The sequence below is a fragment of the Pseudophryne corroboree genome, unplaced genomic scaffold, assembly GCF_028390025.1.
Source record: "Pseudophryne corroboree isolate aPseCor3 unplaced genomic scaffold, aPseCor3.hap2 scaffold_639, whole genome shotgun sequence".
In the NCBI taxonomy this organism is placed as follows: Eukaryota; Metazoa; Chordata; class Amphibia; order Anura; family Myobatrachidae; genus Pseudophryne; species Pseudophryne corroboree.
The window spans coordinates 194,624-216,878 of NW_026970228.1; the positions used below are offsets into that span (position 1 = coordinate 194,624).

A 22,255-nucleotide genomic window follows, 5' to 3' on the forward strand; every position below is an offset into this window, starting at 1 on the left:
AGCACACTGAGCACAGATATTTGCAAGCACACTGAGCACAGATATTTGCAAGCACACTGAGCACAGATATTTGCAGCACACTGAACACAGAAACTGAGAAAACGCTGCACGTCCTCTCCCTATCATCTCCAATGCACAAGTGAAAATGGCGGCGACGCGTGGCTCCTTATATAGAATAGAATAGCTGCTGACGGGCACGATTGAGGGAGGAAAGGGACATTTGAATCCAGCCCATAGATGCAATGTGAATATGTAATTTGTACCTTCCTATCTTAAAATGTATATACAGTGTATATGTCACAACTGAGGGCCTGAGCTGACTGGAGGCAACCTCAGTTGTAGGGGCTGAGGTGTAGTGGAACCTGGGAGGTTGTATCAGACCCCTGGACATGTAAGTTAAATGTAGAAGAATTGCCCGAAGGCGTGCCCACGACAACCAGGATAAAAGTCAATGATGTTTATTTTGACAAACTCCATGCATCACAGCAGTAATAAAAGAGAAACATAAAATCAGCAGAGAAATAATACAGTTCCTGGGTACTACAGGAGGGCAAGGACCACAGGGCTCTGGTAGTATGAGACAGTTCTTATTATCTTCTAGTTGGAAAGTCCTTACTAGGCCCGACTGTAGCAATGGAGATAGCCCAGGATCATACTAGCTGGTGTTCCAGGAAAAGCTGGGCTGCTGTGGATAAAATGGCTGCTGTGGGTACTGGCTGAAACCAGACTGATGTAAGCACGGAGTGGATTGCTGGATGGAACCAGCCAAATAATAAATGAAGCTTGAGAGCGATGAAATATGATTGATATATGGAGTTTGAGAGCGGTGAAATAATAGTGCCGGTGGTGAGTGGTAATCTGCGGAAATGATACCGGCACTTTAAGAAGAGCTGATCTCTGCTGGAAGCTAGGCTGGAAGCAGGTAAATCTGTAACTGGAAACAGATGAGTCCCAGAGGACTGGAGAGTCAGGCTGCACCGCAGGTGGTAGACTAGAGCGGGTCTCTTTAGTGGAGGTTTGGAGATGGTAACTGGAACCTGGAAAACAACCACGGGAGAGAGACAAACTGGAACTAGGTTTGACAACCAAATCACTGACGCCTTCCTTGCTCAGGCACAGAATACTTATACCTGCAGCAAGGAAGGGATTGGCTAGGCAATTATGCAGATTACAATGGAAACATCGGATTGGTGGAAATGAACAGGTGACAGAATCCAACATGGCTGCGCCCATGCAGACACTTGGAGGGAAGATTGGTTTGATAATCCATGTGGGAACTTTAACAGCAATGGCGGCGCCGGCCACAGTAAACAGGAGACGCCAGACTGATGAGTGCACATTTGAACCACGCGGGCAACAGCGGAGGCCGCGGCTGACATAAGCGCCACTCTGACATCCTGCATGCAGAAACTCAGGGACGGCGGCGGAGGCCGCGGGAGATGCCATTCAAGATGTAACATGGCGCCGCTGTGACAGCGTCTCAGAGTGACAGGAGAGGAGGCAGGAATGGGGACATCAGAATAACAGATGGGATCCGGTCCTGGAGCGCTGAGCCAGCCTTAGGAGGCATCTGAAAGGTAAGTTATGGCGTCCAGATACCCGGATCGTGACAGTATACACTAGAGGTCTTTCCGAACCCCCTAATCCTAACATTTGCTTTAGGGCGCACCTCCAATTAGTCTAGTGTTTCTTGCTGCCTTTCCAATGAAGCAAGTTTAATTTAGTAATAGGTGAAAAACCATCCCTACAAAGGTGTTAATCAGAGACTTGGCTTTGTGGACACTTTTCAGAGAACAACTTTGTTAGCATAAAAGTAAAGCCAGAAAATGAAGAGCTGTTTAATCACTAGAGATGAGCGCCGGAAATTTTTCGGGTTTTGTGTTTTGGTTTTGGGTTCGGTTCCGCGGCCGTGTTTTGGGTTCGACCGCGTTTTGGCAAAACCTCACCGAATTTTTTTTGTCGGATTCGGGTGTGTTTTGGATTCGGGTGTTTTTTTCAAAAAACCCTACAAAACAGCTTAAATCATAGAATTTGGGGGTCATTTTGATCCCAAAGTATTATTAACCTCAAAAACCATAATTTCCACTCATTTTCAGTCTATTCTGAATACCTCACACCTCACAATATTATTTTTAGTCCTAAAATTTGCACCGAGGTCGCTGTGTGAGTAAGATAAGCGACCCTAGTGGCCGACACAAACACCGGGCCCATCTAGGAGTGGCACTGCAGTGTCACGCAGGATGTCCCTTCCAAAAAACCCTCCCCAAACAGCACATGACGCAAAGAAAAAAAGAGGCGCAATGAGGTAGCTGTGTGAGTAAGATAAGCGACCCTAGTGGCCGACACAAACACCGGGCCCATCTAGGAGTGTCACTGCAGTGTCACGCAGGATGTCCCTTCCAAAAAACCCTCCCCAAACAGCACATGACGCAAAGAAAAAAAGAGGCGCAATGAGGTAGCTGTGTGAGTAAGATAAGCGACCCTAGTGGCCGACACAAACACCGGGCCCATCTAGGAGTGGCACTGCAGTGTCACGCAGGATGTCCCTTCCAAAAAACCCTCCCCAAACAGCACATGACGCAAAGAAAAAAAGAGGCGCAATGAGGTAGCTGACTGTGTGAGTAAGATAAGCGACCCTAGTGGCCGACACAAACACCGGGCCCATCTAGGAGTGGCACTGCAGTGTCACGCAGGATGTTCCTTCCAAAAAACCCTCCCCAAACAGCACATGACGCAAAGAAAAAAAGAGGCGCAATGAGGTAGCTGACTGGGTGAGTAAGATAAGCGACCCTAGTGGCCGACACAAACACCGGGCCCATCTAGGAGTGGCACTGCAGTGTCACGCAGGATGTCCCTTCCAAAAAACCCTCCCCAAACAGCACATGACGCAAAGAAAAAAAGAGGCGCAATGAGGTAGCTGACTGTGTGAGTAAGATAAGCGACCCTAGTGGCCGACACAAACACCGGGCCAATCTAGGAGTGGCACTGCAGTGTCACGCAGGATGTCCCTTCCAAAAAAACCTCCCCAAACAGCACATGACGCAAAGAAAAAAAGAGGCGCAATGAGGTAGCTGACTGTGTGAGTAAGATAAGCGACCCTAGTGGCCGACACAAACACCGGGCCCATCTAGGAGTGGCACTGCAGTGTCACGCAGGATGTCCCTTCCAAAAAACCCTCCCCAAACAGCACATGACGCAAAGAAAAAAAGAGGCGCAATGAGGTAGCTGACTGTGTGAGTAAGATAAGCGACCCTAGTGGCCGACACAAACACCGGGCCCATCTAGGAGTGGCACTGCAGTGTCACGCAGGATGTCCCTTCCAAAAAACCCTCCCCAAACAGCACATGACGCAAAGAAAAAGAAAAGAAAAAAGAGGTGCAAGATGGAATTGTCCTTGGGCCCTCCCACCCACCCTTATGTTGTATAAACAAAACAGGACCTGCACACTTTAACCAACCCATCATTTCAGTGACAGGGTCTGCCACACGACTGTGACTGATATGACGGGTTGGTTTGGACCCCCCCAAAAAAGAAGCAATTAATCTCTCCTTGCACAAACTGGCTCTACAGAGGCAAGATGTCCACCTCATCATCATCCTCCGATATATCACCGTGTACATCCCCCTCCTCACAGATTATCAATTCGTCCCCACTGGAATCCACCATCTCAGCTCCCTGTGTACTTTGTGGAGGCAATTGCTGCTGGTCAATGTCTCCCCGGAGGAATTGATTATAATTCATTTTAATGAACATCATCTTCTCCACATTTTCTGGATGTAACCTCGTACGCCGATTGCTGACAAGGTGAGCGGCGGCACTAAACACTCTTTCGGAGTACACACTTGTGGGAGGGCAACTTAGGTAGAATAAAGCCAGTTTGTGCAAGGGCCTCCAAATTGCCTCTTTTTCCTGCCAGTATAAGTACGGACTGTGTGACGTGCCTACTTGGATGCGGTCACTCATATAATCCTCCACCATTCTTTCAATGTTGAGAGAATCATATGCAGTGACAGTAGACAACATGTCCGTAATCGTTGTCAGGTCCTTCAGTCCGGACCAGATGTCAGCATCAGCAGTCGCTCCAGACTGCCCTGCATCACCGCCAGCGGGTGGGCTCGGAATTCTGAGCCTTTTCCTCGCACCCCCAGTTGCGGGAGAATGTGAAGGAGGAGATGTTGACAGGTCGCGTTCCGCTTGACTTGACAATTTTCTCACCAGCAGGTCTTTCAACCCCAGCAGACTTGTGTCTGCCGGAAAGAGAGATCCAAGGTAGGTTTTAAATCTAGGATCGAGCACGGTGGCCAAAATGTAGTGCTCTGATTTCAACAGATTGACCACCCGTGAATCCTTGTTAAGCGAATTAAGGGCTCCATCCACAAGTCCCACATGCCTAGCGGAATCGCTCCGTGTTAGCTCCTCCTTCAATGTCTCCAGCTTCTTCTGCAAAAGCCTGATGAGGGGAATGACCTGACTCAGGCTGGCAGTGTCTGAACTGACTTCACGTGTGGCAAGTTCAAAGGGCATCAGAACCTTGCACAACGTTGAAATCATTCTCCACTGCACTTGAGACAGGTGCATTCCACCTCCTATATCGTGCTCAATTGTATAGGCTTGAATGGCCTTTTGCTGCTCCTCCAACCTCTGAAGCATATAGAGGGTTGAATTCCACCTCGTTACCACTTCTTGCTTCAGATGATGGCAGGGCAGGTTCAGTAGTTTTTGGTGGTGCTCCAGTCTTCTGTACGTGGTGCCTGTACGCCGAAAGTGTCCCGCAATTCTTCTGGCCACCGACAGCATCTCTTGCACGCCCCTGTCGTTTTTTAAAAAATTCTGCACCACCAAATTCAAGGTATGTGCAAAACATGGGACGTGCTGGAATTTGCCCATATTTAATGCACACACAATATTGCTGGCGTTGTCCGATGCCACAAATCCACAGGAGAGTCCAATTGGGGTAAGCCATTCCGCGATGATCTTCCTCAGTTGCCGTAAGAGGTTTTCAGCTGTGTGCGTATTCTGGAAAGCGGTGATACAAAGCGTAGCCTGCCTAGGAAAGAGTTGGCGTTTGCGAGATGCTGCTACTGGTGCCGCCGCTGCTGTTCTTGCGGCGGGAGTCCATACATCTACCCAGTGGGCTGTCACAGTCATATAGTCCTGACCCTGCCCTGCTCCACTTGTCCACATGTCCGTGGTTAAGTGGACATTGGGTACAACTGCATTTTTTAGGACACTGGTGAGTCTTTTTCTGACGTCCGTGTACATTCTCGGTATCGCCTGCCTAGAGAAGTGGAACCTAGATGGTATTTGGTAACGGGGGCACACTGCCTCAATAAATTGTCTAGTTCCCTGTGAACTAACGGCGGATACCGGACGCACGTCTAACACCAACATAGTTGTCAAGGCCTCAGTTATCCGCTTTGCAGCAGGATGACTGCTGTGATATTTCATCTTCCTCGCAAAGAACTGTTGGACAGTCAATTGCTTACTGGAAGTAGTACAAGTGGGCTTACGACTTCCCCTCTGGGATGACCATCGACTCCCAGCAGCAACAACAGCAGCGCCAGCAGCAGTAGGCGTTACACGCAAGGATGCATCGGAGGAATCCCAGGCAGGAGAGGACTCGTCAGAATTGCCAGTGACATGGCCTGCAGGACTATTGGCATTCCTGGGGAAGGAGGAAATTGACACTGAGGGAGTTGGTGGGGTGGTTTGCGTGAGCTTGGTTACAAGAGGAAGGGATTTACTGGTCAGTGGACTGCTTCCGCTGTCGGCCAAAGTTTTTGAACTTGTCACTGACTTATTATGAATGCGCTGCAGGTGACGTATAAGGGAGGATGTTCCGAGGTGGTTAACGTCCTTACCCCTACTTATTACAGCTTGACAAAGGGAACACACGGCTTGACAAATGTTGTCCGCATTTCTGGTGAAATACTTCCACACCGAAGAGCTGATTTTTTGGGTATTTTCACCAGGCATGTCAACGGCCATATTCCTCCCACGGACAACAGGTGTCTCCCCGGGTGCCTGACTTAAACAAACCACCTCACCATCAGAATCCTCCTTGTCAATTTCCTCCCCAGCGCCAGCAACACCCATATCCTCCTCATCCTGGTGTACTTCAACACTGACATCTTCAATCTGACTATCAGGAACTGGACTGCGGGTGCTCCTTCCAGCACTTGCAGGGGGCGTGCAAATGGTGGAAGGCGCATGATCTTCACGTCCAGTGTTGGGAAGGTCAGGCATCGCAACCGACACAATTGGACTCTCCTTGTGGATTTGGGATTTCGAAGAACGCACAGTTCTTTGCGGTGCTTTTGCCAGCTTGAGTCTTTTCAGTTTTCTAGCGAGAGGCTGAGTGCTTCCATCCTCATGTGAAGCTGAACCACTAGCCATGAACATAGGCCAGGGCCTCAGCCGTTCCTTGCCACTCCGTGTGGTAAATGGCATATTGGCAAGTTTACGCTTCTCCTCCGACAATTTTATTTTAGGTTTTGGAGTCCTTTTTTTACTGATATTTGGTGTTTTGGATTTGACATGCTCTGTACTATGACATTGGGCATCGGCCTTGGCAGACGACGTTGCTGGCATTTCATCGTCTCGGCCATGACTAGTGGCAGCAGCTTCAGCACGAGGTGGAAGTGGATCTTGATCTTTCCCTAATTTTGGAACCTCAACATTTTTGTTCTCCATATTTTAATAGGCACAACTAAAAGGCACCTCAGGTAAACAATGGAGATGGATGGATACTAGTATACAATTATGGATGGACTGCCGAGTGCCGACACAGAGGTAGCTACAGCCGTGGACTACCGTACTGTACTGTGTCTGCTGCTAATATAGACTGGTTGATAATGAGATGTAGTATGTATAAAGAAGAAAGAAAAAAAAACCACGGGTAGGTGGTATACAATTATGGATGGACTGCCGAGTGCCGACACAGAGGTAGCTACAGCCGTGGACTACCGTACTGTACTGTGTCTGCTGCTAATATAGACTGGTTGATAATGAGATGTAGTATGTATAAAGAAGAAAGAAAAAAAAACCACGGGTAGGTGGTATACAATTATGGATGGACTGCCGAGTGCCGACACAGAGGTAGCTACAGCCGTGGACTACCGTACTGTACTGTGTCTGCTGCTAATATAGACTGGTTGATAATGAGATGTAGTATGTATAAAGAAGAAAGAAAAAAAAACCACGGGTAGGTGGTATACAATTATGGACGGACTGCCGAGTGCCGACACAGAGGTAGCTACAGCCGTGGACTACCGTACTGTACTGTGTCTGCTGCTAATATAGACTGGATGATAATGAGATGTAGTATGTATAAAGAAGAAAGAAAAAAAAACCACGGGTAGGTGGTATACAATTATGGACGGACTGCCGAGTGCCGACACAGAGGTAGCTACAGCCGTGGACTACCGTACTGTACTGTGTCTGCTGCTAATATAGACTGGTTGATAATGAGATGTAGTATGTATAAAGAAGAAAGAAAAAAAAACCACGGGTAGGTGGTATACAATTATGGATGGACTGCCGAGTGCCGACACAGAGGTAGCTACAGCCGTGGAATACCGTACTGTACTGTGTCTGCTGCTAATATAGACTGGATGATAATGAGATGTAGTATGTATAAAGAAGAAAAAAAAAACCACGGGTAGGTGGTATACAATTATGGATGGACTGCCGAGTGCCGACACAGAGGTAGCTACAGCCGTGGACTACCGTACTGTACTGTGTCTGCTGCTAATAAAGACTGGATGATAATGAGATGTAGTATGTATAAAGAAGAAAGAAAAAAAAACCATGGGTAGGTGGTATACAATTATGGATGGACTGCCGAGTGCCGACACAGAGGTAGCTACAGCCGTGGACTACCGTACTTTACTGTGTCTGCTGCTAATATAGACTGGTTGATAATGAGATGTAGTATGTATAAAGAAGAAAGAAAAAAAAACCACGGGTAGGTGGTATACAATTATGGATGGACTGCCGAGTGCCGACACAGAGGTAGCTACAGCCGTGGACTACCGTACTGTACTGTGTCTGCTGCTAATATAGACTGGTTGATAATGAGATGTAGTATGTATAAAGAAGAAAGAAAAAAAAAACACGGGTTGGTGGTATACAATTATGGACGGACTGCCGAGTGCCGACACAGAGGTAGCTACAGCCGTGGACTACCGTACTGTACTGTGTCTGCTGCTAATATAGACTGGATGATAATGAGATGTAGTATGTATAAAGAAGAAAAAAAAAACCACGGGTAGGTGGTATACAATTATGGATGGACTGCCGAGTGCCGACACAGAGGTAGCTACAGCCGTGAACTACCGTACTGTGTCTGCTGCGACTGGATGATAAATAATGATATAAAAAATATATATATATCACTACTGCAGCCGGACAGGTATATATTATATAATGACGGACCTGCTGGACACTGTCTGTCAGCAGAATGAGTTTTTTATAGAATAAAAAAACACCACACAAGTCACACGACGAGTGTTTAACTTTTTCAGGCAATCACAATATAGTATACTATACTGGTGGTCAGTGTGGTCAGGTCACTGGTCAGTCACACTGGCAGTGGCACTCCTGCCTGCAGCAAAAGTGTGCACTGTTTAATTTTAATAATATGTATGTACTCCTGGCTCCTGCTATAACCTATAACTGCTCCCCAGTCTCCCCCACAATTAAGCTGTGTGAGCACAGTCAGATATTATACATAGATGATGCAGCACACTGGGCTGAGCACAGATATGGTATGTGACTGAGTCACTGTGTATCGTTTTTTTCAGGCAGAGAACGGATTATATTAAATAAAACTGCACTGGTGGTCACTGGTCAGTGGTCAGTCACTAGTAAACTCTGCACTCTCTAGTACTCCTAAGCTCCAGTAAATCAAGTGTCTCTGTCTCAATCTCACTCTCTCTCTTCTAATCTAAATGGAGAGGACGCCAGCCACGTCCTCTCCCTATCAATCTAAATGCACGTGTGAAAATGGCGGCGACGCGCGGCTCCTTATATAGAATCCGAGTCTCGCGATAGAATCCGAGCCTCGCGAGAATCCGACAGCGTCATGATGACGTTCGGGCGCGCTCGGGTTAACCGAGCAAGGCGGGAAGATCCGAGTCGCTCGGATCCGTGTAAAAAAAGCTGAAGTTCGGGCGGGTTCGGATTCCGAGGAACCGAACCCGCTCATCTCTATTAATCACTCAATTGGATTTTTTTTGCCAGCATATTTCTTTTTCTCTGCAACCCACTGCTAAATTGTGCTTCCTAGCTGTTTTTATAAAATCACTGAATCAAATCTAACTCTGATTACATCAGAGAAGGCCAGGTACCCTACACCATAACAGGGGGTTTGAAATTTTGACTTGTCTACTTAAAGATCACCAAAATCTGATCAAAAGGTCAATTACGTCCCTGGGTGGGATTGAACCACCAACCTTTTGGTTAATAGCCGAACACACTAACCGATTGCGCCACAGAGACACTTTGCAAAAAGTACATACTGACAAAGGCTAATAAGCATTTATCTAGAACGTTTCCTAGAAAAACTTTAAAAAGTCAATAATCTGGAGAGTTTTTGTAAGATGTTTCTTCCACCAACCAACGAAGAAACACATTGGTACTTTTCCATGATGAGTGAGTGCTTCAGGTTCTCTTGCACTTACATGTGCAGCAGAGTACTGCAATGGAAGCATGCTGGGCCCATAACCCAGAGGTAGGCAGATTGAAACTATCCTTTGCTATATGCATTTTTTTTTTTGTTAATTAAAGTAATCCAAAACTGGGATTGATATTTTGGTTCTTTTATTTTTACTTAAAGTACAATAACTTTTACCATTTTAATTTGTTTTAATAGTATATTGACAGTATTGTTTTCTTTCAAAAATCCACTTAATTTTCTTTACCCTATTATTAAAATGGTAATTGACAAAAACAAACTACATTGTCACCAGAAGAGCAATACAAAATGTACAAGTGATATATTAAAATCATCTTTTCAGCTTGAATTTCAATGATGCATTGGGGCAACGATTTTGTTAGCAACATCTTCACCCTTAAATAAAGATTTTCTTAATTCCTTACCTGTGTGCTAATTAGATATCACCTTGTTTTCACATTAAACAGACTTCCACATGAGAAAGCAGCAAGGATGCAGTGGCGTTAATGTTTCCTGGTGTCAACCCGTATTATTTCAGTAGACATTGAAATGAGGATGCATCTTGCTGCCTTTCCAATGAAGCAAGTTTAATTTAGTAATAGGTGAAAAACCATCCTTACAAAGGTGTTAATCAGAGACTTGGCTTTGTGGACACTTTTCAGGAGAACAAATTTGTTAGCATAAAAATAAAGCCAGAAAATGAAGAGCTGTTTAATCACTCAATTGGATTTTTTTGCCAGCATATTTCTTTTTCTCTGCAACCCACTGCTAAATTGTGCTTCCTAGCTGTTTTTATAAAATCACTGAATCAAATCTAACTCTGATTACATCAGAGAAGGCCAGGTACCCTACACCATAAGAGGGGGTTTGAAATTTTGACTTGTCTACTTAAAGATCACCAAAATCTGATAACAAGGTCAATTACGTTCCTGGGTGGGATTGAACTTGGTCGGCTCTCGTATAATTCAGATCTCTTTGTCTCAGGTCTCTCTCCAGCCTAGTTTGCTGTCTGTTTCCACTTCTCTTTTCTTGAGCCGCTCCCTTCTATGCCCTTGCGCACTATCCTGACTTCTCTCGTCTGCTTACTTTGTGCATTCCAACGCACAATGCAAAAGGCCGCCATGCCCTGCATACCCCTTTTCTCTTTTCATGTGCAGATGAGGGTTCCAGCCAACTTTGGCCCACTGCTTGGATGACATCACCATATGCAAATCCATCTGCTGCAGGCCTTCCCCCAGGAATGCTTGTACTAGTTGTTGCATTTGGTTTGTTGTTTGGGGGTGCTTCAGTATTAGGCAGTCTTCTGCCCTCCCATGTTCATCTGAAAATATGTGTTCTCCCTGCAGTTGTTGTCCCCAGATGAGAGTTCCCTTGTGCTGCCTCAGTTGAATCTCCTTTACTTGACAGAGATGTGCCTGAGCAGCGGCCCTCCCCAGCCCTATCCCAAATCATACTTATTTTGCATAGGAGATACCATGGTCATGAAGATTGTTCTCCCAGGGTGAGGTTCATTCATTGCATTCTGGGTATGCTGACCCCTGTGATTTCCCCAAATGTGGGAAACTCGACTGCATTATTTGTGGTAGTGGGGGACTGTGTTTGTGCTTTTCTCTGGTCAGCTCTGGTAAAAGTCAGATTTCTTTGCCTCAGATCTTCCTCTAGCCTTGTTCTTCTTTTGAGAGTTCTCTTGTGCTGTCTCAGTTGGATCTCCTTCACTTGACAGGGGGGTGCCCGAGCAGCGACCCTCCCCAGCTCTAGCCCAACTCCTACTTACCTGCCAAGTGAGATACTATGATCATGAAGGTGCTTCTCCCAGGGCAAGGCTTACCCATTGCACTCTGGGTGTGTTGCTCCTGCGATTTCCCCAAATGTGGGACACTTGACTGCATAATTTGTGTTTCCCCTGGTCGGCTCTGAGATAATTCAGATCTCTTTGTCTCAGGTCTCTCTCCAGCCTAGTTTGCTGTCTGTTTCCACTTCTCTTTTCTTGAGCCGCTCCCTTCTATGCCCTTGCGCACTATCCTGACTTTTCCCGTCTGCTTACTTTGTGCATTCCAACGCACAATGCGAACTACAGGTAGTGCTGCAGGGCCCACACCCTTTTACTTGCCTTACAGAGGAGCTCTGGAGCTGTTACAGTGCCCAGCTGCTGCAAGAAATCAGCTTGAATGCTTAAGGGGCTGGGGCATAGCACTCATGAGCCCCACACCGAAGGAGGGTGGAGGTGTTTAATGCGAACTAGGGGTCATCCAAGCGCCGCAAAAGGCCGCCATGCCCTGCACACCCCTTTTCTCTTTTCATATGCAGACGAGGGTTGAAGCCAACTTTGACCCACTGCTTGGATGACATCACCATATGCAAATCCATCTGCTGCAGGCCTTCCCCCAGGAATGCTTGTACTAGTTGTTGCATTTGGTTTGTTGTTTGGGGGTGCTTCAGTATTAGGCAGCCTTCTGCCCTCCCATGTTCATCTGAAAATATGTGTTCTCCCTGCAGTTGTTGTCCCCAGATGAGAGTTCCCTTGTGCTGCCTCAGTTGAATCTCCTTTACTTGACAGAGATGTTCCTGAGCAGCGGCCCTCCCCAGCCCTATCCCAAATCATACTTATTTTGCATAGGAGATACCATGGTCATGAAGATTGTTCTCCCAGGGTGAGGTTCATTCATTGCATTCTGGGTATGCTGACCCCTGTGATTTCCCCAAATGTGGGAAACTCGACTGCATTATTTGTGGTAGTGGGGGACTGTGTTTGTGCTTTCCTCTGGTCAGCTCTGGTAAAAGTCAGATTTCTTTGTCTCAGATCTTCCTCTAGCCTTGTTCTTCTTTCGAGAGTTCCCTTGCGCTGCCTCAGTTGGATCTCCTTCACTTGACATGGGGGTGCCCGAGCAGCGACCCTCCCCAGCTCTAGCCCAACTCCTACTTACATGCCAGGTGAGATACTATGATCATGAAGGTGCTTCTCCCAGGGCAAGGCTCACCCATTGCACTCTGGGTGTGCTGCTCCTGCGATTTCCCCAAATGTGGGAAACATGACTGCATAATTTTTGTTTCCCTTGGTCGGCTCTTGTATAATTCAGATCTCTTTGTCTCAGGTCTCTCTCCAGCCTAGTTTGCTGTCTGTTTCCACTTCTCTTTTCTTGAGCCGCTCCCTTCTATGCCCTTGCGCATTATCCTGACTTTTCCCGTCTGCTTACTTTGTGCCTTCCAATGCACAATGCAAACTACAGGTAGTGCTGCAGGGCCCACACCCTTTTACTTGCCTTACAAAGCAGCTCTGGAGCTGTTACAGTGCCCAGCTGCTGCAAGAAATCAGCTTGAATGCTTAAGGGGCTGGGGCATAGCCAACATGAGCCCCACACCGAAGGAGGGTGGGGGTGTTTAATGCGAACTAAGGGTCATCCAAGCGCCGCAAAAGGCCGCCATGCCCTGCATACCCCTTTTCTCTTTTCATATGCAGATGAGGGTTCCAGCCAACTTTGGCCCACTGCTTGGATGACATCACTGTATGCAAATGCGTCTTCTGCAGACCTTCCCCCAGGAATGCTTGTACTAGTTGTTGCATTTGGTTTGTTGTTTGGGGGTGCTTCAGTAATAGGCAGCCTTCTGCCCTCCCTTGTTCATCTGAAAATATGTGTTCTCCCTGCAGTTGTTGTCCCCAGATGAGAGTTCCCTTGTGCTGCCTCAGTTGAATCTCCTTTACTTGACAGAGATGTGCCTGAGCAGCGGCCCTCCCCAGCCCTATCCCAAATCATACTTATTTTGCATAGGAGATACCATGGTCATGAAGATTGTTCTCCCAGGGTGAGGTTCATTCATTGCATTCTGGGTATGCTGACCCCTGTGATTTCCCCAAATGTGGGAAACTCGACTGCATTATTTGTGGTAGTGGGGGACTGTGTTTGTGCTTTCCTCTGGTCAGCTCTGGTAAAAGTCAGATTTCTTTGTCTCAGATATTCCTCTAGCCTTGTTCTTCTTTTGAGAGTTCTCTTGTGCTGTCTCAGTTGGATCTCCTTCACTTGACAGGGGGGTGCCCGAGCAGCGACCCTCCCCAGTTCTAGCCCAACTCCTACTTACCTGCCAGGTTAAATACTATGATCATGAAGGTGCTTCTCCCAGGGCAAGGCTCACCCATTGCTCTCTGGGTGTGTTGCTCCTGCGATTTCCCCAAATGTGGGACACTTGACTGCATAATTTGTGTTTCCCCTGGTCGGCTCTCGTATAATTCAGATCTCTTTGTCTCAGGTCTCTCTCCAGCCTAGTTTGCTGTCTGTTTCCACTTCTCTTTTCTTGAGCCGCTCCCTTCTATGCCCTTGCGCACTATCCTGACTTCTCCCGTCTGCTTACTTTGTGCATTCCAACGCACAATGCGAACTACAGGTAGTGCTGCAGGGCCCACACCCTTTTACTTGCCTTACAGAGGAGCTCTGGAGCTGTTACAGTGCCCAGCTGCTGCAAGAAATCAGCTTGAATGCTTAAGGGGCTGGGGCATAGCCAACATGAGCCCCACACCGAAGGAGGGTGGAGGTGTTTAATGCGAACTAGGGGTCATCCAAGCGCCGCAAAAGGCCGCCATGCCCTGCACGCCCCTTTTCTCTTTTCATATGCAGACGAGGGTTGAAGCCAACTTTGACCCACTGCTTGGATGACAGAACCATATGCAAATCCATCTGCTGCAGGCCTTCCCCCAGGAATGCTTGCACTAGTTGTTGCATTTGGTTTGTTGTTTGGGGGTGCTTCAGTATTAGGCAGCCTTCTGCCCTCCCATGTTCATCTGAAAATATGTGTTCTCCCTGCAGTTGTTGTCCCCAGATGAGAGTTCCCTTGTGCTGCCTCAGTTGAATCTCCTTTACTTGACAGAGATGTGCCTGAGCAGCGGCCCTCCCCAGCCCTATCCCAAATCATACTTATTTTGCATAGGAGATACCATGGTCATGAAGATTGTTCTCCCAGGGTGAGGTTCATTCATTGCATTCTGGGTATGCTGACCCCTGTGATTTCCCCAAATGTGGGAAACTCGACTGCATTATTTGTGGTAGTGGGGGACTGTGTTTGTGCTTTCCTCTGGTCAGCTCTGGTAAAAGTCAGATTTCTTTGTCTCAGATCTTCCTCTAGCCTTGTTCTTCTTTCGAGAGTTCCCTTGCGCTGCCTCAGTTGGATCTCCTTCACTTGACAGGGGGGTGCCCGAGCAGTGACCCTCCCCAGCTCTAGCCCAACTCCTACTTACCTGCCAGGTGAGATACTATGATCATGAAGGTGCTTCTCCCAGGGCAAGGCTCACCCATTGCACTCTGGGTGTGCTGCTCCTGCGATTTCCCCAAATGTGGGAAACTTGACTGCATAATTTTTGTTTCCCTTGGTCGGCTCTCGTATAATTCAGATCTCTTTGTCTCAGGTCTCTCTCCAGCCTAGTTTGCTGTCTGTTTCCACTTCTCTTTTCTTGAGCCGCTCCCTTCTATGCCCTTGCGCACTATCCTGACGTCTCCCGTCTGCTTACTTTGTGCCTTCCAATGCACAATGCAAACTACAGGTAGTGCTGCAGGGCCCACACCCTTTTACTTGCCTTACAAAGCAGCTCTGGAGCTGTTACAGTGCCCAGCTGCTGCAAGAAATCAGCTTGAATGCGTCAGGGGCTGGGGCATAGCCAACATGAGCCCCACACCGAAGGAGGGTGGAGGTGTTTAATGCGAACTAGGGGTCATCCAAGCGCCGCAAAAGGCCGCCATGCCCTGCACGCCCCTTTTCTCTTTTCATATGCAGACGAGGGTTGAAGCCAACTTTGACCCACTGCTTGGATGACATCACCATATGCAAATCCATCTGCATCAGGCCCTCCCCCAGGAATGCTTGCACTAGTTGTTGCATTTGGTTTGTTGTTTGGGGGTGCTTCAGTATTACGCAGCCTTCTGCCCTCCCATGTTCATCTGAAAATATGTGTTCTCCCTGCAGTTGTTGTCCCCAGATGAGAGTTCCCTTGTGCTGCCTCAGTTGAATCTCCTTTACTTGACAGAGATGTGCCTGAGCAGCGGCCCTCCCCAGCCCTATCCCAAATCATACTTATTTTGCATAATAGATACCATGGTCATGAAGATTGTTCTCCCAGGGTGAGGTTCATTCATTGCATTCTGGGTATGCTGACCCCTGTGATTTCCCCAAATGTGGGAAACTCGACTGCATTATTTGTGGTAGTGGGGGACTGTGTTTGTGCTTTTCTCTGGTCAGCTCTGGTAAAAGTCAGATTTCTTTGCCTCAGATCTTCCTCTAGCCTTGTTCTTCTTTTGAGAGTTCTCTTGTGCTGTCTCAGTTGGATCTCCTTCACTTGACAGGGGGGTGCCCGAGCAGCGACCCTCCCCAGCTCTAGCCCAACTCCTACTTACCTGCCAAGTGAGATACTATGATCATGAAGGTGCTTCTCCCAGGGCAAGGCTTACCCATTGCACTCTGGGTGTGTTGCTCCTGCGATTTCCCCAAATGTGGGACACTTGACTGCATAATTTGTGTTTCCCCTGGTCGGCTCTCGTATAATTCAGATCTCTTTGTCTCAGGTCTCTCTCCAGCCTAGTTTGCTGTCTGTTTCCACTTCTCTTTTCTTGAGCCGCTCCCTTCTATGCCCTTGCGCACTATCCTGACTTTTCCCGTCTGCTTACTTTGTGCATTCCAACGCACAATGCGAACTACAGGTAGTGCTGCAGGGCCCACACCCTTTTACTTGCCTTACAGAGGAGCTCTGGAGCTGTTACAGTGCCCAGCTGCTGCAAGAAATCAGCTTGAATGCTTAAGGGGCTGGGGCATAGCACTCATGAGCCCCACACCGAAGGAGGGTGGAGGTGTTTAATGCGAACTAGGGGTCATCCAAGCGCCGCAAAAGGCCGCCATGCCCTGCACACCCCTTTTCTCTTTTCATATGCAGACGAGGGTTGAAGCCAACTTTGACCCACTGCTTGGATGACATCACCATATGCAAATCCATCTGCTGCAGGCCTTCCCCCAGGAATGCTTGTACTAGTTGTTGCATTTGGTTTGTTGTTTGGGGGTGCTTCAGTATTAGGCAGCCTTCTGCCCTCCCATGTTCATCTGAAAATATGTGTTCTCCCTGCAGTTGTTGTCCCCAGATGAGAGTTCCCTTGTGCTGCCTCAGTTGAATCTCCTTTACTTGACAGAGATGTTCCTGAGCAGCGGCCCTCCCCAGCCCTATCCCAAATCATACTTATTTTGCATAGGAGATACCATGGTCATGAAGATTGTTCTCCCAGGGTGAGGTTCATTCATTGCATTCTATGTATGCTGACCCCTGTGATTTCCCCAAATGTGGGAAACTCGACTGCATTATTTGTGGTAGTGGGGGACTGTGTTTGTGCTTTCCTCTGGTCAGCTCTGGTAAAAGTCAGATTTCTTTGTCTCAGATCTTCCTCTAGCCTTGTTCTTCTTTCGAGCGTTCCCTTGCGCTGCCTCAGTTGGATCTCCTTCACTTGACATGGGGGTGCCCGAGCAGCGACCCTCCCCAGCTCTAGCCCAACTCCTACTTACCTGCCAGGTGAGATACTATGATCATGAAGGTGCTTCTCCCAGGGCAAGGCTCACCCATTGCACTCTGGGTGTGCTGCTCCTGCGATTTACCCAAATGTGGGAAACTTGACTGCATAATTTTTGTTTCCCTTGGTCGGCTCTCGTATAATTCAGATCTCTTTGTCTCAGGTCTCTCTCCAGCCTAGTTTGCTGTCTGTTTCCACTTCTCTTTTCTTGAGCCGCTCCCTTCTATGCCCTTGCGCACTATCCTGACTTCTCCCGTCTGCTTACTTTGTGCCTTCCAACACACAATGCGAACTACAGGTAGTGCTGCAGGGCCCACACCCTTTTACTTGCGTTACAGAGCAGCTCTGGAGCTGTTACAGTGCCAAGCTGCTGCAAGAAATCAGCTTGAATGCTTCAGGGGCAGGGGCATTGCCAACATGAGCCCCACACCAAAGGAGGGTGGGGGTATTTAATGCGAACTAAGGGTCATCCAAGTGCCGCAAAAGGCCGCCATGCCCTGCATACCCCTTTTCTCTTTTCATATGCAGATGAGGGTTCCAGCCAACTTTGGCCCACTGCTTGGATGACATCACTGTATGCAAATGCGTCTTCTGCAAACCTTCCCCCAGGAATGCTTGTACTAGTTGTTGCATTTGGTTTGTTGTTTTGGGGTGCTTCAGTATTAGGCAGCCTTCTGCCCTCCCATGTTCATCTGAAAATATGTGTTCTCCCAGCAGTTGTTGTCCCCAGATGAGAGTTCCCTTGTGCTGCCTCAGTTGAATCTCCTTTACTTGACAGAGATGTGCCTGAGCAGCGGCCCTCCCCAGCCCTATCCCAAATCATACTTATTTTGCATAGGAGATACCATGGTCATGAAGATTGTTCTCCCAGGGTGAGGTTCATTCATTGCATTCTGGGTATGCTGACCCCTGTGATTTCCCCAAATGTGGGAAACTCGACTGCATTATTTGTGGTAGTGGGGGACTGTGTTTGTGCTTTCCTCTGGTCAGCTCTGGTAAAAGTCAGATTTCTTTGCCTCAGATCTTCCTCTAGCTTTGTTCTTCTTTTGAGAGTTCTCTTGTGCTGCCTCAGTTGGATCTCCTTCACTTGACAGGGGGGTGCCCGAGCAGCGACCCTCCCCAGCTCTAGCCCAACTCCTACTTACCTGCCAGGTGAGATACTATGATTATGAAGGTGCTTCTCCCAGGGCAAGGCTCACCCATTGCTCTCTGGGTGTGCTGCTCCTGCGATTTCCCCAAATGTGGGACACTTGACTGCATAATTTGTGTTTCCCCTGGTCATCTCTCATATAATTCAGATCTCTTTGTCTCAGGTCTCTCTCCAGCCTAGTTTGCTGTCTGTTTCCACTTCTCTTTTCTTGAGCCGCTCCCTTCTATGCCCTTGCGCACTATCCTGACTTCTCCTGTCTGCTTACTTTGTGCCTTCCAACACACAATGCGAACTACAGGTAGTGCTGCAGGGCCCACACCCTTTTACTTGCCTTACAGAGCAGCTCTGGAGCTGTTACAGTGCCCAGCTGCTGCAAGAAATCAGCTTGAATGCGTCAGGGGCTGGGGCATAGCCAACATGAGCCCCACACCGAAGGAGGGTGGAGGTGTTTAATGCGAACTAGGGGTCATCCAAGCGCCGCAAAAGGCCGCCATGCCCTGCATACCCCTTTTCTCTTTTCATATGCAGATGAGGGTTCCAGCCAACTTTGGCCCACTGCTTGGATGACATCACTGTATGCAAATCCGTCTTCTGCAGACCTTCCCCCAGGAATGCTTGTACTAGTTGTTGCATTTGGTTTGTTGTTTTGGGGTGCTTCAGTATTAGGCAGCCTTCTGCCCTCCCATGTTCATTTGAAAATATGTGTTCTCCCTGCAGTTGTTGTCCCCAGATGAGAGTTCCCTTGTGCTGCCTTAGTTGAATCTCCTTTACTTGACAGAGATATGCCTGAGCAGCGGCCCTCCCCAGCCCTATCCCAAATCATACTTATTTTGCATAGGAGATACCATGGTCATGAAGATTCTTCTCCCAGGGTGAGGTTCATTCATTGCATTCTGGGTATGCTGACCCCTGTGATTTCCCCAAATGTGGGAAACTCGACTGCATTATTTGTGGTAGTGGGGGACTGTGTTTGTGCTTTCCTCTGGTCAGCTCTGGTAAAAGTCAGATTTCTTTGTCTCAGATCTTCCTCTAGCCTTGTTCTTCTTTCGAGAGTTCCCTTGTGCTGCCTCAGTTGGATCTCCTTCACTTGACAGGGGGGTGCCCGAGCAGCGACCCTCCCCAGCTCTAGCCCAACTCCTACTTACCTGCCAGGTGAGATACTATGATCAGGAAGGTGCTTCTCCCAGGGCAAGGCTCACCCATTGCACTCTGGGTGTGCTGCTCCTGCGATTTCCCCAAATGTGGGACACTTGACTGCATAATTTGTGTTTCCACTGGTCGGCTTTCATATAATTCAGATCTCTTTGTCTCAGGTCTCTCTCCAGCCTAGTTTGCTGTCTGTTTCCACTTCTTTTTTTTTGAGCCCCTCCCTTCTATACCCTTGTGCACTATCCTGACTTCTCCTCCTGTCTGCTTACTTTGTGCCTTCCAACGCATAATGCGAACTACAGGTAGTGCTGCAGGGCCCACACCCTTTTACTTGCCTTACAGAGCAGCTCTGGAGCTGTTACAGTGCCAAGCTGCTGCAAGAAATCAGCTTGAATGCTTCAGGGGCTGGGGCATTGCCAACATGAGCCCCACACCGAAGGAGGGTGGGGGTGTTTAATGTGAACTAGGGGTCATCCAAGCGCCGCAAAAGGCCGCCATGCCCTGCACGCCCCTTTTCTCTTTTCATATGCAGACGAGGGTTGAAGCCAACTTTGACCCACTACTTGGATGACACAACCATATGCAAATCCATCTGCTGCAGGCCTTCCCCCAGGAATGCTTGCACTAGTTGTTGCATTTGGTTTGTTGTTTGGGGGTGCTTCAGTATTAGGCAGCCTTCTGCCCTCCCATGTTCATCTGAAAATATGTGTTCTCCCTGCAGTTGTTGTCCCCAGATGTGAGTTCCCTTGTGCTGCCTCAGTTGAATCTCCTTTACTTGACAGAGATGTGCCTGAGCAGCGGCCCTCCCCAGCCCTATCCCAAATCATACTTATTTTGCATAGGAGATACCATGGTCATGAAGATTGTTCTCCCAGGGTGAGGTTCTATTCAAAATCGCAGTTGGTCCCAATGACGCGGTTGTTGTTTTTGGGAGTCATACTGGACACAGAAGAGGCTTTCTTCCAGTGGAAAGGCTATGGAGATCCAGAGTCTGGTCAAACAAATTCTAAAACCAGCAAGAGTGTTAATCCATCAATGCATTCTGTTGCTTGGAAAGATGGTTGCGGCCTACGAGGCCATTCAGTTTGGCAGGTTCCATGCCAGAGTGTTCCAGTGGGACCTGTTGGACAAGTGGTCCGGATCCCACCTACACATGCACCGGAGGATAATCCTGTCTTCCAAGACCAGAATCTCACTCCATTGGTGGCTGCACAGTTCTCACCTCCTAGAGGGGCGATGGTTCGGGATCCAGGACTGGATCCTAGGGACCACGGATGCAACCCTCCGAGGCTGGGGAGCAGTCACACAGGGGAAAACATCCAAGGAAGATGGTCAAGTCAGGAAAGTTGTCTCCACATAAATATTCTGGAGTTAAGGGCCATTTAATAACTGCAGACACAGTACGCACTGGGACGGGTGCCCAGCATCCTCTACGGACTAAGAGAAAAGGATTTACCGGTAGGTATTAAAATCCTATTTTCTCTAACGTCCTAGAGGATGCTGGGGACTCCGTAAGGACCATGGGGATAGACAGGCTCCGCAGGAGACATGGGTACTTTAAGAAAGACTTTAGTTCTTGGTGTACACTGGCTCCTCCCTCTATGCCCCTCCTCCAGACCTCAGTTTGATACTGTGCCCAGTGGAGACTGGATGCTTTCAGGAGCTCTCCTGAGCTTTCTGACAGAAAGTATTTTGTTAGGTTTTTAATTTTCAGGGAGCACTGCTGGCAACAGATTCCCTCATCGAGGGACTGAGGGGAGAGAAGCAGCCCTACTCTGAGTTGCAAGGTCCTGCTTCTTAGGCTACTGGACACCATTAGCTCCAGAGGGATTGGTACGCAGGATCTCACCATCGCCGTCCGTCCCAGAGCCGCGCCTCCGTCCCCCTTGCAGAGCCGGAGGATAGAAGCCGGGTGAGTATGAGAAGAAAAGAAGACTTCAGAGGTGGCAGAAGACTTCATGATCTTCACTGAAGTAACGCACAGCACTGCAGCTGTGCGCCATTGCTCCCATACAGCTCACACACTCCAGTCACTGCAGGGTGCAGGGCGCAGGGGGGGGGGGGGCACCTGGGCAGCAATATAACCTCTTTTTGGCAAAAATATAACACATATACAGCTGGGCACTATATATATGTATGAGCCCCCACCAATTTTACAGTTTAAGCGGGACAGAAGCCCGCCGCCGAGGGTGCGGGGCTTCTCCCTCAGCACTCACCAGCGCCATTTTTTCTTCACAGCACCGCTGAGAGGAAGCTCCCCGGACTCTCCCCTGCTTATACCATAGTAGACAAGAGAGTTGAAAAGAGGGGGGGGGCACATAATTCGGCGCAAATTACATACAGCAGTACTACTGGGCAAACATTAAGTTACTGTGTATTCCTGGGTTATATAGCGCTGGGGTGTGTGCTGGCATACTCTCTCTCTGTCTCTCCAAAGGGCCTTGTGGGGAAACTGTCTTCAGAAAAAGCATTCCCTGTGTGTGTGGTGTGTCGGTACACGTGTGTCGACATGTCTGAAGAAGAAGGCTATATTAGAGAGGAGCAGGAGCAAATGAATGTGGTGTCTCCACCGACAGCTGATTGGATGGATATGTGGAATGTTTTAAATGCTAGTGTAAACTCATTGCACAAAAGATTAGACAAGGCTGAAGCTTTGGGACAGTCAGGGTCTCAACCCATGCCTGATCCTATGTTGCAGGGACTGTCAGGGTCTCATAAGCGCCCACTATCCCAGATTGTTGACACAGATAC

At 48.3% G+C, this 22,255-nt stretch overlaps 13 non-coding genes and 3 pseudogenes across 13 annotated transcripts; all 16 read left to right on the forward strand.

Annotated features, from left to right (window-relative positions):
* The first annotated feature begins 11,126 nt into the window (after positions 1-11,126).
* LOC135036262 (U1 spliceosomal RNA) lies at positions 11,127-11,290 on the forward strand. The gene has a single exon (XR_010231065.1). It is a non-coding gene; the product is annotated as a U1 spliceosomal RNA (small nuclear RNA).
* A 152-nt stretch (positions 11,291-11,442) lies between these two features.
* LOC135036295 (U1 spliceosomal RNA) lies at positions 11,443-11,584 on the forward strand (annotated as a pseudogene).
* Positions 11,585-12,276: 692 nt separating this feature from the next.
* LOC135036258 (U1 spliceosomal RNA) lies at positions 12,277-12,440 on the forward strand. The gene has a single exon (XR_010231061.1). It is a non-coding gene; the product is annotated as a U1 spliceosomal RNA (small nuclear RNA).
* Positions 12,441-12,592: 152 nt separating this feature from the next.
* On the forward strand, positions 12,593-12,744 carry LOC135036289 (U1 spliceosomal RNA; annotated as a pseudogene).
* A 682-nt stretch (positions 12,745-13,426) lies between these two features.
* Positions 13,427-13,590, forward strand: LOC135036259 (U1 spliceosomal RNA). The gene has a single exon (XR_010231062.1). It is a non-coding gene; the product is annotated as a U1 spliceosomal RNA (small nuclear RNA).
* A 152-nt stretch (positions 13,591-13,742) lies between these two features.
* Positions 13,743-13,905, forward strand: LOC135036299 (U1 spliceosomal RNA). The gene has a single exon (XR_010231097.1). It is a non-coding gene; the product is annotated as a U1 spliceosomal RNA (small nuclear RNA).
* A 671-nt stretch (positions 13,906-14,576) lies between these two features.
* Positions 14,577-14,740, forward strand: LOC135036260 (U1 spliceosomal RNA). Its single transcript, XR_010231063.1, has one exon. It is a non-coding gene; the product is annotated as a U1 spliceosomal RNA (small nuclear RNA).
* A 152-nt stretch (positions 14,741-14,892) lies between these two features.
* Positions 14,893-15,055, forward strand: LOC135036279 (U1 spliceosomal RNA). The gene has a single exon (XR_010231082.1). It is a non-coding gene; the product is annotated as a U1 spliceosomal RNA (small nuclear RNA).
* A 671-nt stretch (positions 15,056-15,726) lies between these two features.
* LOC135036273 (U1 spliceosomal RNA) lies at positions 15,727-15,890 on the forward strand. The gene has a single exon (XR_010231076.1). It is a non-coding gene; the product is annotated as a U1 spliceosomal RNA (small nuclear RNA).
* Positions 15,891-16,042: 152 nt separating this feature from the next.
* LOC135036291 (U1 spliceosomal RNA) lies at positions 16,043-16,205 on the forward strand. The gene has a single exon (XR_010231093.1). It is a non-coding gene; the product is annotated as a U1 spliceosomal RNA (small nuclear RNA).
* A 671-nt stretch (positions 16,206-16,876) lies between these two features.
* LOC135036266 (U1 spliceosomal RNA) lies at positions 16,877-17,040 on the forward strand. Its single transcript, XR_010231069.1, has one exon. It is a non-coding gene; the product is annotated as a U1 spliceosomal RNA (small nuclear RNA).
* Positions 17,041-17,192: 152 nt separating this feature from the next.
* Positions 17,193-17,355, forward strand: LOC135036280 (U1 spliceosomal RNA). The gene has a single exon (XR_010231083.1). It is a non-coding gene; the product is annotated as a U1 spliceosomal RNA (small nuclear RNA).
* Positions 17,356-18,026: 671 nt separating this feature from the next.
* On the forward strand, positions 18,027-18,190 carry LOC135036261 (U1 spliceosomal RNA). Its single transcript, XR_010231064.1, has one exon. It is a non-coding gene; the product is annotated as a U1 spliceosomal RNA (small nuclear RNA).
* A 152-nt stretch (positions 18,191-18,342) lies between these two features.
* Positions 18,343-18,484, forward strand: LOC135036293 (U1 spliceosomal RNA; annotated as a pseudogene).
* A 692-nt stretch (positions 18,485-19,176) lies between these two features.
* On the forward strand, positions 19,177-19,340 carry LOC135036265 (U1 spliceosomal RNA). Its single transcript, XR_010231068.1, has one exon. It is a non-coding gene; the product is annotated as a U1 spliceosomal RNA (small nuclear RNA).
* A 152-nt stretch (positions 19,341-19,492) lies between these two features.
* Positions 19,493-19,655, forward strand: LOC135036287 (U1 spliceosomal RNA). Its single transcript, XR_010231090.1, has one exon. It is a non-coding gene; the product is annotated as a U1 spliceosomal RNA (small nuclear RNA).
* The last annotated feature ends 2,600 nt before the right edge of the window (positions 19,656-22,255 follow it).